This window comes from Dermacentor silvarum, unplaced genomic scaffold (genome assembly GCF_013339745.2).
Source record: "Dermacentor silvarum isolate Dsil-2018 unplaced genomic scaffold, BIME_Dsil_1.4 Seq662, whole genome shotgun sequence".
Lineage (NCBI taxonomy): Eukaryota > Metazoa > Arthropoda > Arachnida > Ixodida > Ixodidae > Dermacentor > Dermacentor silvarum.
In genome coordinates, this window is record NW_023606593.1 from 1 (window position 1) to 18,755 (window position 18,755).

Sequence of the window (18,755 nt, forward strand, 5' to 3'; positions counted from 1 at the left end):
CTGGTTGTCGATTTGGCCTTGTCGGGCTCGATCAGGCAACGCAGGATGGCCCACGTCTTCAGCCGTACTCAGGGTACCTTTGAGCGAGGTGCAAAACTGGACCCAATTTTGCTGCGTCAGCTCGGTCGCGTAATCTCTGGCTTCTTCTGTTATTTGCGCGATTCGTAGACGGAGTTTCCGGTTTAACCGCTGTCGCTTCCACCGTTTGAGGAGGCCCTCACGGGCTTCCCACAGGTGTAAAAGCCGGCGGTCGACTTCGGGTGTCTCGACCGTGCGCTGGATGGTTTTGGTGGTTTGGATGTGGGCGTCTCGGAGGTGCTTCATCCATTCCGCTATGTCCGTTATACCGCTTTCGGGTGGGGGGTACTGCCTGTACGCCTCCCAGTCTGTGAGCCTAATTTCTCCAATTGTTCTCTTGAGTTTCGGGGTGGACACCGAGATGCTGAGGATGTAGTGATCGCTGCCCAGTGTTTCGCCCAGGTGCGTCCATGAGTATTCTCTTACGTTTTTGATAAATGACAGGTCCGGAAACGTGTCCCGACTAACACTGTTGCCTACACGGGTTGGTTGGAGGAGGTTGGTTATCAATTCGAGGCCCGTCTGGTCAACCGCATCGATGAGCGACCTCCCCTTCTGCGTGTCTTGTTGGTAGCCCCAAGCCGTGTGTCTAGCGTTCATATCGCCCACCACTACCAGCTGGTTGCAGCCAGCGGCTCTCGCGCTGTCGTAAATGATGTTGCGGAAGTCGTCCTTTTGAGCCCTCGGCGGACTGTACAAATTCAAGATGAAAGTGCTACGTCTACCCCTCTTTTGCGGGAGGACTTCCACTAGCACGTGGTTAATGTCATGATGTTGATAATGTTGACCCACGGCCGTCACCGTTTTGTGAACTAAAACCGCAACCTTTGGTGATCCCACGTGTCTAATTACGTAGTAACCCCGTAGCTTGATGGGCTGGTTCCCGACCTCTTGAAGGCAGATAACGTCGGGGGGGTATGGGTGGTTTTGGATGAAGAGCTGGAGCGAACTTGCCTTCTTGTTGAAAGAGCGACAATTCCACTGCCAGATCTCGAGGTGTTCGTGGGCGCTGCGTGTGGTGTTAGCCATTGCTGACGTTCATGCCGCCGCCGTCGCAGTTGTCGGCGTCGCTGACGTCACCCGTATTGTTTATGCGCCTGTAAGCCTTGACGCGTGTGTTGTTGTTCTCGTCGTCAACCCGCTTGCGCGAGCCAAACTCAACCTTGCGTATTCTTCTTTCAAGGTCTTCACTGCTTAGTGTGTTCTCCTTGACTTTATTGTTCAATTCGCCCATCTGGTAAAGCATCTGCTGCATCGTAGCATAAATGCTTTCGAGGGTGACTACACTTGACAGGCCTGCTGCTGCCGAGACAGCACCAGGGAGCGAGGAGGGCGTGGTGGTTCTTGAGGGGGGAGGAATGGAAATGGTGGGCTGGTAGCCTTTCGTTCCGCTTTGCGGCCCTGCCTGTGTGTTGTTGTTTGTTTTGCTTAGCATCGCTTCTAAGCGTTGCATGCGTTGATTTAGGTCATTAACCTGAGCTTTGAGTTTTTTATTTTCTTCCCTAATGCGCGTACATTCTGGGGAGCAGTTACTATTGTCACTGGTATTTTGAGCGGAGGAGGTACTAGACTGATTCCGGCTCACCTTGTTGTTGGCTTGTTTCTTCTTGCCCGAATGGTTTTTCTGCTTAGACGTGCATGACGAGGTAGAAGGCGGCCGCTGCCCTTGCTTCTCTCCTGGCTTTGGCCACTCCGAGCGGAATCGGGACCTGGACCTGGACTGGGACTGGGATCGCGACCTGGACCGGGACCTCGACCTGGACCGGGACCTCGACCTGGACTGGGCCCGGGACCTCGAACGGCTCGCCGACGACTCCGAGCTGAACCACCGCAGGTGGCTTCGCCTTGTCCTTCCTCCACCATTGTCGTAGTCTTCCGTCCACCTTCCGGGCGGAGGATGCTTTTTGGTGGTAGTACTGTTGTTTTTCAGCCTTTGCTTGCACTCGCGAGACCCCGTGGCATGGGCTTCGCCGCAGACTGCGCACTTGAGCGAGCACTCGTGGTCGTCCGTGGGGTCGTGCGTCCCGCAAGCTAGACATATCTTGATGTTCGGGGTAGGACAAACGTCCGATCGGTGTCCCATACGCTGGCACACGTAGCAGATTTGTTTTGTGGGCTTGTAGGGGTGGCACTCGGTCTCCCCTCCGTAGTAGTAGACGTATCGTGGAACTACGTGAGAGCTGAACGTGATCACGGCCGTCATGGTCTTTCCCAGCATGCGGGCTTGCACGATTTCCACGCCTTGGGTCCTCACCCTTAGATGGGTCATAAGCTCCTCGGGCGGGGTATCCGGGATAACGATACAAACATTTCTAAAATTTTACAGTTTTACAATTAGACAATCCGAATATGTCTTTATAACGATCCAAACTCCTTCTTTCTTGCTCATTGGCCACGTTTTCACACCCCACAAATTATTTTTGTACAAAAACATTTAGACATTTTAAATGTAAAAATTCAAGGCGTTATTCCATCATACGACACAAATCAGAATTGAAATTTGAAATTTGATGAAATTTTCCCACAGAACCCTAGTTTCATTCAGTCAGGTTATTAAATAATATATTGCAAGATTACCTTGCACACGTACACACAATTAACATAATAGCCACTGACGCTTCTGTGAACGACGATAAGGCGGGCGTAGGCATTTTCTCGCTTTCGCTTGGCTGGTCATTCTCCTTGAGACCGCCAGATTTTACTCCCGTATTTGAAGCTGAGCTCTTAGCAATGATTGTAGCACTGCGGAAACTCCCTTTAAATGAATTCAGCGCGGTTATTATAACAGATTCCCTTTCTGTCTGTACTGCGCTTACAGCTTCCACTAATTCACCAGCTCTAAAGACGTTTCTAACATTAGTTCCCCCCAGCTGAATCTTGTGAGAACCAGGACACTGCGGATTACATTTCAATAAAATGGTCGATTCATTAGCGCGAGCATCCCTGAATGGACCAATAATATCGGTCCTTCCAGTGGTGGCACAAATAACAGTGATCAGATATTGGAATTTTTCAATTCGTAGAGATATCATTGAAACAATAACATCATGGACTGAATTTCAGCACCTAAAATTTCCGTGGAAAATACATTGGTGTTTATCAAGACAACCGGAAGTAATAATCACAAAATTACGCTGCCGTGTACCACCATTACACCTATACTTACACAGGGCTGGTCTGGCGATATCGCCGCTGTGTCAATTCTGTCTAGAAATCGAAACCGTAGAAAACTATTTTTTAATATGTCGTCGGTATAAATTACAAAGAAAAAGACTTCTTGAAATTCCGCTTGCTAAATTACGGATAAATTTAACATCAGAAATAGTACTCACTTTCGGTGCCTCGGTATTTGGCTTTAGCCACAGGGACGTGTTTGATGCCGTTTGTGGTTTCATTCCGTCAACAAAACGAATAAAATTTTAAATCCATACTTTTACAATTCTCTGAGAGATATATCATGGCATTTATATTATAAATAGTGCAGTTTAGGAAAATTAATCTGTCTGTTCTGGTTACTGAATTGCAATGTAACAGTAGTTTAAAAAACCGTATCTAAAAGTTCAGGTGCCCAATTCTTGGCCAATCCCCCGGAGTGGGTACGAGCCATGTGCTGAGTACATCATCATCATCATCATCATCATCATCAGGGAAGTTACGCGTTCACGGTGCCCTCTTGTCATTGTATATTCCGAGGCAAGGGTTTTCCCATTCTTGCGAAGGTAGCCCAACCACGCATGTTGTGCACGTTCAAAGTACCTGGTGACAAAGGCTCATGAAATACGCGTTCTAACACTACTGTGGATTGTGCAAGACTTTGCTTATCAAGTTCAAGCATCACGTAAAACGGACGAGCGTCTGTTGTTGCTGAGTGTTGCCTCATTTCCGCGACAGTCCAAGCGGCTGGCGTCGACACCACTTGTATGAAGCTGAAGCAGCGGCAAGGCAGCGTGGATTATAGATACAGGGCCTGAGGCTTATTTAGTGTGTGTAGCAATATGGCAAATTGCACAAATGAAGGAGCGAGTCGACTATAGCAACAAATTTTGAAGTTTCCGCTTCGAGAAATTTGTAATAACCTGCTAGAGTAAATATCGCATTTCATACTGCAGCCAAGATTTTCAAATATCAGTGGTTTTAGTGTCGCCGTACACCAAAAGAACATGTTTCCGGAAACCGGGAGGTCACGTTGCTTGCTTTAAGAGTCTGCAGTCGCCTCAAGAGCAAATGGCCTTACATTTATTTTGTGCTCAGTCAGTAACGTACAGAACCGTCTTTTGAATGTCCAGAAGTCTATTTTTTGTACACGTTCACCACAGGGTACTTCAACGTCTTGCTTATGACCGGAAGCGATGTTCGGACTGTGCGCTGCCTTCTCAATCCCAGGGGCACCCAGTAACTTTTCCCTCCAACCATCCACCAACATTGATCAGCTGAATCTCTGCCTTGGTTCTCAGAGAACCACGTGTTGAGAACTAGCAACTCCTTAAAGTGTCCCGCAGCGCGTGTCATATCGCCCGCCGCATGGGATGTGAAATACGTACTTAACGCGAACCGAGTGTAGTCTCTGCCAGACTTGTCCCGAATATCCACCAACGTAATCAACTGGCTCATAGCATCAATTGCCTCTCCGGCAAAGTTAATCTCAACGCGAACAAGATTTGGGAGCATGTAGAGCATCTGGAGCAGCATGTTGTCGCTGCAAACACCGTAAACTGCGATACTTTCCAGTTTTTTGGAGTCGTGCAACACTTTGAGGGCATTCTGGGTGAGCGTTCTGGCACTGATGTTGACGTGTGGAAGCTTCTCTCCGCATCTCTGTACGAGGTGGCTGATCTGCTGCCCGTCCATCTGGAGCTGCTGCACGTCGTAGCATCCCAGCTCTCGAGGCGTCCTGAACATTGGGTCAAACCATCGGGTGCCGTAGTCGCCGTCCACTGAGAGGATCCAGAGCTTGTCGAAAGCGTCAAGAGCCTGGGCCACTGTCACATCGTAGTCATTCTGAACGTTGCTGATCTTGAGCGACTGCAGTGTCGGACATGCCTTAGACATGTGCAGCAATTCGATTGTGGAGATCCGAGTGAACGAGAGGCATGCCAAATGCTTTAGTAAATTGAGGCACTCCCATGTGCTTGGATGGTGAATGAATTCTGAGCTGAAGTCGGGACGTTCAAGCATGGGGCAGCTGGCGCATACCTGCTGGAGAGCATCGTCCTCGATGCGAATCTCCCTGGAAGTCGATAGCACTGCGAAACATTTTAAGGTCTCGAGATCGCGGATGTCACTGGGCAGCAGCGTGCCCGTACCACGCAGGACGACGGTGGCAAGAGACTCGCAGTTTTCCAAAATGGCCGGTATGTGTTGCTGCGACAGCGCGCAGCAAGGAATCAGCAGCTCTTTCATCAGCTTGAAGTGCGCTGAGCGAGAAGCGATGTCTTGGATAAAGATGGCATCATAGACGTCGAGCTTGCGTATCAGCGTGGCTCCAAGACAGCGCGTACACGGCCCTCGCTCCGCGTTTGCCGCATATTTATACATACATCGGTCCAGAGGCAACGGCCGAAGGCTAACTTCTCCCAGCGCTCAGAGACATCCGCTATTCTCTCGAACCATCTGTTTGGAAGATAGCTGAATACGTTCAAGATTAGTTCCACGGGAAGGTCGTCGAATCTGATCGTGACTGCGCAGCTTCGGCCTTCTCTTTGGTGATGACGATGATGATGATCGCTTGTTCAATGGCACAAACCCACTATAGGGGACGTGCCAAGATCTGGGTGGTAATATAATAAACGAAGAAAAAGATATTAAAGCAAGATACGAAAGAAACCGATAACAAAATAAAATAAAATAGTGTGCAATAAGGTAGTCAGTCTTACATACTTCTAATGAAGTGAGGAACGTTTTGCTGCAAATAAGTTTTCGCGGGAGACGGGTCCCATCGGAGCCATTCACTTTTTTTTTCGTTGGCCTCTTAGCGCAAGGCCACCGTCTGCCTTATCAGACGGTGGCCTTGAAAAACGCGGCGTGCGGTACAGAAAGTCATGAGAGCTCGCCTCGCGCGGAGACGCGTTCGTGTCACTGCTCGCGCCTTCGTCGTCGTCTTCTTCCACAGCTGGCTCCGATATCGTTCATCTTGCCAAAAAAAGGCAAAGTTAATTAAGATAGAGTTAATTCAGGCACTCGAACCCACTACCTTTGGTAGGAGGTCGCACCCTCGATGCTTGGTGGGAGTCGAACCCATGACCTTTGGGGTTAATTAGGGCGAAGGTACGAGGGGAAATCAAAAAGTTTTGCAACTTGGCTATAACCAAATATCTGACAGTGATCTCTTTCTACCTTTAGTTTACGTCACCTCTGCAGCCTAGCAAGGTCTGAATTTCAGGCCTTCAAGTTCCTTACTTGGTCTGCATCAATCTATCACACATGGCGTCCTCCCACGATTTCAAGCTCGAGTACCGGAGCATTGTCCCATTTTTATGCAAAGAAGGAAGTTCCGCCAAAGAAATCCATGGTGCATTAATTTAAAGAAATCCACAGTAGGATGGTGAATGTGTATGGCAGTGAATGTCCTTCATATGCTGCAGTGACTCGGCGGTTCAATGAGTTTATAAGTGGCCATCTGCACGTGGACGACGACCCAAGGTCAGGGTCGATTTGGACCATTCAGCCTCAGCAGAGAGCCTTACCATGAATAGTCACCGAATCAAGGTGTCCGAAATTGTCGGAGAATGGAACATTTTTATGGCAGTGCTTTCACTAACATCCACGACGTTTTTATTATGTCGAAGGTCCCGGCACGATGGGTGCCACGGAACTTCTCATCCCAAGATCAACACCACTGCGTGCATTCATCAAGGGAACGTTTGCACCTCTATTCAAGCGACCCAGAAGATTTTCTCTCCCGCCTTGTGACTGGGTATGAGACGTGGCTGTACCAGTGGGACCCAGAAACAAAACAGCAGTCTATGCAGTAGAGGCGTTCGAGGTCCCCTCCCCCGAAAAAATTCAAGACCAAACGCTCAGGGAGGAAAGTGATGGCGACACTTTTTTGGCACGCAAAGGTGATCCTGCTCAAAGAGTATCTTGAAAACAGTAGGACAGTTACAGGCGAATACTACGCCAACGTTCTTTGAAAACTGCGTAAAGCCATCGTGGAAAAACGCCGAGGATTAGTGGCAGGAGGCGTCATCCTCCTGCACGACAACGACCCGGTTCACAGGTGTTGTGTTGCCCAGGCTGCCATTCGAGAGTGGTTTAGAACAGCTGGACCACCGACCTTAAAATCCCGACCTGGCCCCGAATGACTTTTATTTATTTCCGAACTTGAAGAAACACCTCAAAGGAACGAGGTTTAATGACTTGAACTCGCTTCAAACTGCCGCAGAGAAGTGGTTTGGCAACCAGGAAGAAAGTTTTTTTGCAAGCTATCAAAAGCCTTCCAGGAAAATGGGAGAATGTATTTGTGTGAGGGGAGATTATGTTCAAAAATAAATTTTTTTCCAAGGTCTGGCAGTTTTCCTGATATGCGAGTTGCCAAAATTTTTTATCACACCTCGTAATTAAGGCACATTTAATTAAGGTAGCTTCAATTAAGGTACTCAAACCCGCGACCTTTCGTGGGAGTAAACAAGTAATTAGAAGTAACAACGCATTCGAATGAGAACGTCAAGCAATTTAATGAATGTCTCTTGAGCGCGCAGGCTTTCGCCTTCACTCTGTTTGGCGAATGCTAAAGTGACTGTCAGTTTTTGCGCTCTGGTTCATGGATGGCAGGATACAAACTTAATGAAAAAAATACACAGCCGCAGAGACCATACGGCTGAGTGGCGAGCATTATAACCCAAGGCCACGCTGCGTAACAAATGTACTTGAATTGGGAGTTCAAAAACGCTGACTGTCTGACATCGGGTTCATCTTATATCCCGTACAACGGCGCAAGGCACTGCATAGTGTTTATTCAGATGCTGTGCCTGCGATGATGCTTACGTTCTCTGCCCATTTCACATTGTGCTCACACATCGTGTAGCACGTTGTGCATAGATGTCATTGTGCTTCGTGTTGCTTAGATCCTCCGAGTAATTTTTCAGAAAACAAACGTACCCTATGTAAAAATGCCGCTTCATTTATATGTATCTATTTCTGTTGCAGTGAATTTGCCACAATTTGTACAATGGTCCTTTGCGATACCTTTCTCGCACTGCGCTCTACAGAGGAGCCTGTTTTAAACAAATAACACTATTCCAATTGCACAATGCATTGTGTTAAGCTACACATAAGTCGATAATTTTCAAGTCTCTCCCAAATACAATCTGGATAAATGTTTTGGCATTGCCCTGCCTACAATATTGGAGTATCTACACCTTTCTGACGGTGCTGAAAAATATTTTGATGATCTTGGTGCACAGTGGTCTGGGGACAACTTGGAAAAATATTTCAGCCGATTTAAAACTGAATGTCAGCCTCAGATCCTCCGCGGAAGTGTGATTTACCTGGCTGCCTTGAGTAATGGAAGTGTGTGTTATCACATGAAATCTACAATAATTGTACCGTGAAAATTGATTTTAAATGTGAAATAGTCTAGTCACTCATACTGTGAAATATTTATGCATGCAAATGCATCTAATCTATTACTTTATTTTTTCTTAGTACACACTAGACTGCAGCGCACCCTTTAGGCTACCAGTTGTTGGTATTCGGTTTGCTGGGCTGTTCTGGTTCGAATAGGAAGACTACATTGTTGACGTAGGCTGTGGTTGTTTGTTTTGAGGTTAGTTCCTGTCGCGGTTTTTTGCGTGCCATGATTCCTTCATCACAGAGATTTGCTAGGGTTTTTTTTACGCGCCTACTGGTATTTGTTTTACCAAATAATGCACGAGTGGAGAATGTAGATTGTATGTGCCACAGGCGCTCTTACTTTTCCATGATATCAGGCTGTGGTGGTTAAGCTTAAAATAATTCGACTTGTATTTAATAATTCATAATAATTCAGATAATTAACAATAATAGTTTTCACAAGAGGGGCTTTGATACCCTAATATTCACCGCCATGGTTTCGTTCTTGCCATGGATAGATGTTTGCTTGACCTTTGTATGACGAAAAGCTTCCGCCAATGGCCACTTGAAACTTGTCGGCACTTGGTATGTGACATTGTTGAGAAATTGTGTTTGCAACAGTGCTTTAATTGCAACTTAAGTGTTGGTTAAAATGCTCTCAAGCGCCCATCCGCTATTTAGGACTAAAAATCTGGAACAGCACTGATAAATCGTTTCTTGTAGGTCGGCTCTGTGTGCTACAGCAGTTTCGTCGTAAACGAAAATCAGCCAGACGCAAACAGTAATCATTGGCTTCCGGGACCGACTTTACTTCGTCGTATTTATGTAGATTACGAAAAGCGCTCTAATCAAGACATCAAGGAGTTGCAAGTCATTGATGCACACAAAGCAAATTAATACGGCATTGAAATCCCGCTTTGCAACGCCAACGTGCCGCAGTTGCTTCTGCTGGAAAATTTCTCTATGATATCTCAAATAAAATCACAAGAAGCCAACAAACGAGGGCTCGAATCCGGCAACATTGATGCCTTCAGGTAGCGTATGTGGGTTTATTGACCAGTTGCCATCACCCCCCCCCCCAAAAAAAAAAGATCACGTGCCCGTGACGCCTGCGGCAGAAAGGCTGTTCCACATCCGCCCTATGATTTGTGAGTGGTGGCACTGGCTAACACTCACAGGGTTAGTTCTAGTTGTAAAACATAAATACCCCAGAATGTGGATGGGAACACTGGTCCGCGGTAGCTCAATGGTGAGAGCATCGCACGCGTAATGCGAAGACGTGGGTTTGTTCCCCACTTGCAGACAGTTGTTTTTCATCCGTTTTCATTTCCATTAATTTATCATTTCTTTATTTGAATTAGTACAAGTAATTTCCCCTATGTTGTCCTTGGTGTCATTTTTGGTTGGCTTTTGTGATATGATTAATAAAAATCGGGCCCCTCGGTTCCCTTTCTTCTCGTTCATCCCAAATAAAATAAATATAAATGGCCCGGCCATTCCTGGAACTTCATTGCGGCACTGTTGAACAGCCGTTGGCTATCACCGCTGCTGTTCAGTCCGAGCACATAGCTACATCATATGTAAGAGCTATAGTTACTAGCTGACAGTGAAAATATCGCTTGAGCTTTCTTGCTTCACCGGCAGGCCTCAATACTAAAGCAAAGCCTCAAGTGAGGCCAGCTTGAACGGCACCAATTTAAGAATTGCCACTCGTGAGGGCATACTGAAAACCACCGAATAAATATGTTCTCCAGTCAAGATCGAACTCACTCTGTCAGTTTTAATGTCTTCCTTGCAGGTGCCACATATGGTATTTTGAAAGCGCATTTTCAAACGACAAAAATCTATAAATATGCCTCTACATTACGCTAACAAATGCAGCTAACAAAAACTGTTTAGATATTCTTCTATGATAAAGAAATTTTCACTATGTATAAAATTTGCGTAATTAAACACTGCCTAGAAATCTTAAGCAAGGGCATGGCTCAGGATGGAACGATGGAGCATAAGGTGCACGTGCCGCGTGCCACCGATCGTAGAGGCCCGGTCGGAGTGACGAGGTCCAATTGCTGCGGCAATGGCGGGCGATGTGTCAAATCCGACAGCACGTGAAACATATGGGCCGGTCGTTAGGCGTGGGCGATTATACTGGATTTGGAGAGCGTGACGGGAAGGTCGTTCTTGCATACTGTCCCGAGGAGTAACGGGCACCATGGCCTCGAGTTTTCGACGTTTTCTGGAACTGGTGGTTGACGTAGCGTGGGTATATATATATGCCAGGTCATCGTGGGTATATTGGGGACGTAGCGTGGGCATATACGCTTTTGCATGAGGACGTGGCAACTTCAACGGTAATTCGGGACCTCAAAGCAGTGAGTGATAGGGCACGTGACTTTTCACCTGTTCAAACCGACGGCATTCCACGATGACCGACGTCTCCAGTGTAGAACAATTCTTACGCAATAGAAGATTGAAGGTGTCGTGGGCTATGCCCTTAAGTACATGTCCGACTTTGCCCGCTTCAGGCATGTCCTTGTCGACCTTGCGGCACAGAGCCAACACGTCTGATATAGGAGATATACGGCTCTGTGGACGTCTGGACGCGAATGCGTACTTTGTTTCCTTGCCGCGAGTTGTCGCCCGATAGGTTTCCCAATAAGATTGCATAATTTCTGCTTACAGACCTCCCAACTTGTAAAATATTCATCATGCGTCTCGAACCAGAGTATCGCGTTCTGCCGCCAATAGAAAATAACATACGCAAGCCTTATCGTCGGGTGACGAGAAATTTTGGCAGGACTAGTAAGCTAGCAGTAAACATCCAGCAAAGAATAGCATCAGCTGAGAGCGGAGAACCCCTAAACCCTTCGGAAATGAAATGTTTAGCCCATGCTGGGACTTTTTCACGGGGATTAGACAAGTCCGCAGAAGGTAACGTGAAGAGTCAGAAGCGTTCCGAAGGCTCCCCGCCGGTTAACTAGCTTTATCTCGAGCTTCTTTGTAACTTGGATAATTAAACAACACCATCTTTAGGTGTCTCACCACCATGCATAAGATGTCTACTTCGTTACTGGAACGTATATTCTAGATACGTTATCCCCACTGCCTGTGGCTATCGCTGAAAACACAAGGTACTGTTCTAAGAGCATGAAAGAGGATACCTCAAACTTTTAGGCCTGGCTCACGATTAGGCCTCGCTTTTCTCCGCGAACCTGGACTGGTAAAACCATTCAATAAATTTGTCCCCCTCAGCTGACACCGCCACGTCAATATAACACGTGCACATGTGGCACGTGGAAGGAACGAACGGAATTGGAGATGGCGGGACAAGTTTATCGATAGAAGTAGTATGACCCTGCATTGAGAAATGGGAGAACAAATATCTCCATTCAATTGCACGCTCATTGATATGTACATTTGCGCCACACGTGTCCCGCACGTTTATTTCGAACATTTTGAGAATGTAGGTACAGGATTCAGGCACGTACTTTCGCCGTGATTTCACCAAGCCGTGCCTTCAACAAAGTGTGTCACGATCTCGTGCCAGTTGAACAGCGTTTTCTTCTCTTCATCGCGCCTGCGCCACACTCGTATATTGATGAGCAGGGAGGATAAATGAACAGCGCAGGTGACGATGCAAAACTGCCTTGTTATCATAAACCTTTGCACGCATTTTGACTTCTAAAGGTAACGGTCATCGTCATATATACTCAGCATATATAGAATGAGAACTGCAGACCACTCCCAGCGATCTCCAAACACTCTTGTCTTGCGTCAGCTAACACCATCCTGCCTGCAAATTTTGTGATCTCATCACACCACCTAATCATGTCTCAGTAGGTATATTGTCGTGTTTTGTATTTTGGCTAGTGCCGAAAGGTAGCATTGATCAGATAGAAATGTTGGCAGTTTCGTCCGGACGGCGAAGCATTCACAGCGATAGCAGGGTATAACGTTTCGCTTCAACTCCTCGGGCGGTGACAGGAGTTGCAGCATGCAGGGCCACTCCAGCTGGGTAAAAACAACAAAAAAAACAGTGCCCTGGAATCTGCCAGGCGTCTCACAACGCTGGCACGACAAGCACAGCCAGGTGGCATTGCAGGCCTGGATGGTGATTGAATATGAAGAACGACTGAGAAATATGGAAGAAAGTAAATGGGCTGGGAGAGCGTTCAGATATTTGTACAGGAGTAACATTGATTCACAATGGAGGAAAATAACTTGGAAGCTTACCGGTACGTATGCGACGACCGGTATGGCGAGCAGAATGGCAACAAAGAACGTCAAGCGGAAAGTCAGAGAGGCTGGGACGATCTCAGGGGTGGCGGCAACGGAAAAGAAACCTGCTATACTTAAGAGGAAAAAAACGAAATCTGGAAACAAACAATTTATGATAACTGAAAGGGAAGCTCTTTATTTTTTCAAGCGAGATCAGGATGCCCAAGAACACGCACTTATAAAGCGAGATACAACAAGGAAGAAGAAGTATGTGCTTGCTGCGGTAAACCTAGGGAACCGATGGAGCGTCTTTTATTGGAATTTGAAGAGATTTTGCCCAGCGGTTGATTTTGGCACCTCTGGCCTCCATGAAGCTCCTGGGTTCAACGAGAGCAGGGGGGAAATAAACATGTCCGTAATAGTGTAAGAGGCGATTAGAAGATAGGTGGGAAAAAAAAGTAGGGAAATGACAAACAACGGAGGCGTACGAAAACAATGTTCCCAATAGGAGTTGAGAAAGTTTGGCAAGAGGAATTCGTCTTTTTTTTTTCTTTTTTTTAAGGTCCGTAGGACATTAGGCAATATAGTAAGAAGAGCTTGGTGGCGCAACCCACCGCCCCGCTTCAAAGGGGACGATCTGCCCGTCCGTCCGTCCATCCAACGCAAGAAGAGCCCGATGGGAGACCATTAGTGAGCGCCCAGATAAATATTGGATAATTTTACTTTGACGATTACTGCTCAGACCAGAGAGTATACACACAGCTAATCAGTAGGAACGCTAGTGTGCTTATAGTGCATGTGCGCACAGCGCTCGTGGAAGGCAGACCACTCTACTAGCTCCGCCGCAGAGGCTATTGAGTGTAGCATTGATGATGCGTGCTACACGTCGCTTCGTTGTTCTTGCAGCCAAACGCACTCCAAGTCTCTGAAGACCTTCTAACCATTCGCGCGCGAGCCGCGCATGAACCGTTAGAGTGACAGCACGACAACGGCGGCGGCGCCGACGGCGTGAATGCACCTCTAGCATCCCTATAACTGCTATCGCGATAAAATTTTGAGCACCAGTTTAGCCCTTTACAAGGACGAGACATTTATACCTGAAGGAAATAGAAAAAAAGATGAAGGATCGAAACAGCGTGCCGAGCGGAGCCTGGTATCACCCCGAGGGGAACGAAATATATACCTGAAGGAAATGTTTACTTTCCGTTTAAATATGCAAAATACACCGAGAATCAGCATATTCAACGAAATGAGCAGAATATTTTGCGGAAACGTTTTCATCAATATGAGGGCAATTAACCGCAAGGAAAACAAGTTAGCTTCAACTGAAGTCACTTATGGCTTCGTTTAGAACTTGCGCAGACCGGTCTCATCGGATGCGACGAAGGTGCGCATTGTATTTGCTTTCCATTACCTGATACCGCTGATACCGCTGCAGTCTGTCAGCCCTGACCCTGCTTTCAAAAGAAAGCCAGTCGCATTGCCAAATTTTCTTTCTCGTCCCGTGTTTCTGCTCTAATCCAACAAATGACGCTTGCGGCTTGTCATACAGTGTTGGCCGAATATACAGGCGTTCTTTTTTTAGACAATACATATTTTTTTATAAGAAAGCTATGACCGTGAGACACCTGTCGTCTTCGCATACAAGCTCATATAGGGCGAGGTGGAAATACTTTGACGCTGTTTTAAGTTACTCGAAAAAAATAATTAACAAAAATGTGTCAACTTTTTTATTATCAACTTTAGGGCAGTTTTCTTTATATAAAAAAACTCGTAGGACGTCACTGTATGGCATACCCATTCTTTATAAATCCCCCAAAATCGCACGCAATTTGAGATATTCATATTCAAATTTCAAGGCCAAATTCAGGCAATATAGAGCAACAGGAGCTTGATGTGGGTCAGTTAGTGTAACTTACTCGAAAAAAAAAAGGACAGCGCAAAAGAGACGAGGACGAATAGAAGACGGGTGCAATAGACGGGCGCTAACTTCCAATTAAACGTTTAGTTAACGCCCGTCGGTTGTACCTGGGCCGGTATTTTGTAGCGAGGCATTATGACTTATTCTACTCTAGTCTTATCATCCACCGCTCACGGCCGGCTGATCCCGTTGATAACGCGAGCGGACCGTCGCTCTGACCACTGACAAAGCGCGATAAGCGCGAAAAGGCATTAGCACCGGAAACGCATCGCTACAAAATACCGGCCCTGTCTTTTCGTCCTCGTCTCTTTTGCGCTGTTTTATTGCGATAGCAACTATATGGGCGCTACAACCGGATTTATGCCGTCGGCGTGAGGTTCCATATAAAGTCCAAGGGCGATAAAATCGCCACCACGAGCCGTATGCGCGAGCGAAAGCGCGCGGGGGACGCGCGCTATCACGGAGAGCGAACGCACGGCGGAAAGCAAACGCGACCGTCGCGCGAAAAGCCGCGGGGGTATGGGAGGGAGGGAGGCGGGGCGACGCTGTGCGGCGGCACCAAAGGCGTATCTTGCAACCGGGCGCAAGGGGAACTGGCCACTCAACCTCCCACGCGAAAGCAAGAAAGCGGGAAGGCAGCGCGGGAGGGAGGGGGGGGGGGCGCAGCTTCGACCTGCCAACAACTGCGCTCGTACTTTGCCCGGCTGTGGGGGTCGCCCGCACCGTCTCTTATCTCCACACGGCTCTGACCGTTGTATGCGCTGTGCATTCGCCGCTCAGTTTCCGTTGAAGCGATAGACCGCACGAACCTTTGCCCGCGGCGGCGGCTGCGCTTGCTGCCAGCGTTTTGACAGTCGTCTGCGGTCATTCAGTGCGATCTATTCATGTTGGCTTGTGCGCGCTGACACCACGCTTGTCAATTCAGTTAGTAAGCGAATGTGTCCAAGTTTATGCAGCCGATAAAACTACTATCCCTACTCCGAATAACTCTCTACTAATTTGCTATCGCAATTGGTGCTTCGCCTTTCGGGCGAAACTGCGACATTTTTTTTTGTTCAAGTATAGGCAATATCGAGACTGAGCACGTCCCGCTGCGCGTCAGAAGGCAGCGCTCCGTAAATAAGTGTGGGGGCGAAGTTTGACTGATAGCATGCCGCGGCGAATCCTGACCCGACACACATCGGCACATCATAAAGAAATTCAACAAGAGGGGACACTCGGCAAAAACTGGCAACAGGAAGCACGTCACCATACGTCACGCTATACTTTTGACACCGAACGTTAGCTGCCGCGAGCATCGAAAAAAAAAAGTGAACTTAAGTTAACAGGCATTCATTTATTTTTTTAATTCTTTGCCGCGAAAACTAAAACGTCTTGCGTATAAATGAACTTAAGCTTTGTGACTTATTTTCCTTGCCTTACCTAGCCACAGGTCAATGACGCGCCAGATACATGCGTCATCCGCCAGACATTCCCCCGAAGCCAGCGAGGATGGCCGCGCGCGCGTTTGAGCGCTCGCGCGCGGCGACCCGTCTGTCTCATTCTTTTGTTCTTTTTTAAATGTAACCTGGTTTATTGGGCTCTCGGCGTATTCTTGCGTTCCTTCTGCACTGGGACAAGACACCACTGCACTATTGGACTACGGCAAGGTGAGAAATCTTGTTTCACAGTCTACGACGCAATTAGGCTTACGGCACGGGACCGAGACTAAAGACGCAGTTAGCGAAAAACAGCTCGGCCATCCTGGCGCAGTTAATTTGAGTAAATGAATCGTACTGAGACATGTTTCCGACGCTTCCTAGGGGACTATTGTAGCTTATTTCGGTTTTTGAGCCACACTGGCCGCACAGGGCGCCGTGTCGCAGTTAGCGAGAACTCAGCCGTGGTGTGTAGTCTAGTGCATCTTGCTAGGAGAAGTTTGTGCCGCTTTCTCTGACGCCAGACATTACTGAAAAGTAATTTCGTTACTTTCTGGGGTACTTTTGAGGCACGCTGGCCGCACAACGCGCTGTGACGCAGTTAGCGATAAGCAGCTCGGTCGTGGTGGCAAAGTTAGTTTGGCGTGTAATGAATCTGAGAGGGACAAGTCTGTGACGTTTTTTGTGGCTCCGCAACAACATATACCTTCTTTCGGTACTCACGCCTGTTGAAAACGCGATGGGCGATTGCCAAGAGTGATAACATGGGGTGTGCTGCTGTCGCCGGCAGAACGCGCGAACGACGAACATATCAGAAACTTGTAGTTCGAAAATTACGTCTTCTAAAGGACTGAAAAAAGGCATTGCACCCACGCATTTGTCTTGAGTGCCTGTTGCGTCCGTCTCTGTATATGTCGCGTACCGTCGCGTCGCCCGAGGCCAAGTTTTGGAAACGCGAAGTCGCTCGTGTATTTGTGCTGCCTAAGTGCAGGAAATAATGCCCGGAAATTGGGGAACGCTTGGAAATCAGATGTTTTCATATATGTTTGGGATGAGTCGGGTATTTTCTACGCCATGTATGTAAAAGCGAATTGCTTTTGTTTGTAATACCGCCCATTCACCGCTTTCGCACGTTTCGCCTCGCAGTATTCCTATGTCTAAATACCAAAATGACTCATGCTTGTAACATGCTGTTACGTGCTTGCAAATGTAACATGCTTGTAATTTACTTTTTTTTCAGCTGGTACCGTCCGGTGGAGCTTCACACAGGAACTACTGCCTTACCTGCTGGTGTCACAACGTTGGATGAACGCACAAAAAGCGCGGAACGAGCTTTTATATAGAGCAAAATAAATATTTCCTCATTGCACAAAAGGTCTTGCGTCTACTTTGTGAAATTGCACGTGGCACAGATTCGATGGGACTTTACGAGATCGTTCGCCAATCATTTTTACTAAATAATAAACCGATTCTGCACGAAGAGCAAAACGAAAAAGAAAGAAAGGGGGGGGGGCGCAGCCGGCGTGCTAGCTTGCGTTTAAAATACGCGCGCCCAAAACCGAAACAGGAAGTGATGCAAGTGATCGACACCGACCGCTTGGCACGCTGCAGTCAATTCGGCCGCTGGGCCCTATGGGAGTGTCCCCTCTTGTTGAATTCCTTTCTCTATGGGCACAGGTTTGTCAGGCAAAGCGTGCCGTATCAGTAGGTATACCGTGACTGGCCGAGACCATATTTCTTTCTGGATGCCGAGACGTTCAGTCGGTTCAGTTCCAAACTTCCTCGCGCTTATCGTCACGGGGCGTTTCGGTTTGATATGATAGCGGGGCCGCCTCTTCTGCGCTACCATGACGCTCGGTTTCTATAATGCCTGGATTTACCGTCGAAATTCGATGATCTACAGGGTGCCCCTCATGTAACTTTTACCAAACTTTAAAAATATGCAAATACCACGTAGCTGGAGAGAACCACGTTAATGTTGTTTGCTGCCGCTTGGAGATACTCAGATTATTTTTTGCATTCAGCCTAATTACACAATTAGTGTTAATCAACTTCTCAAATATGATAGTTAAATGAAAAGTGTCAAAGAGAAAATTGTAAAGCAACATGAAGAACTCCCGATACAGCTTTCTGTTGCTCAATACGTGCTACATAAAAGTGTTTTTGCGAGCGTGAAAGACGCCGGCGAATACACGCAAGATTGCCGCGCGACTGGCCACAACATTACCTTGGTTCTGTCCAGCTATGTGGCATTTGCATTTTAAGGTTTGGCTAAATATACTTCGGACACCCTGTATATCTCGAATTAGTGCAGACTACGAATTAAAAAAAAACATGAGGGTGCATTAAAATGTGATTGCCTTCAAATCTGCCCTTTAAAAACTGCCCATATACGGCATTAATAAAATAGTTATTAAATTTTTGGTAATTAGTCTCCTAAAGTTATTAGCGGCAAAGTACGTTCACCTCGCCTAGTAACTCATCTGCAAAAACCACAATTTCACTACGCTTATAGCCTTTTTATAAAAAAATATGTATTGTAAAAAAATACTGAAACTCGGCAAGAAAAA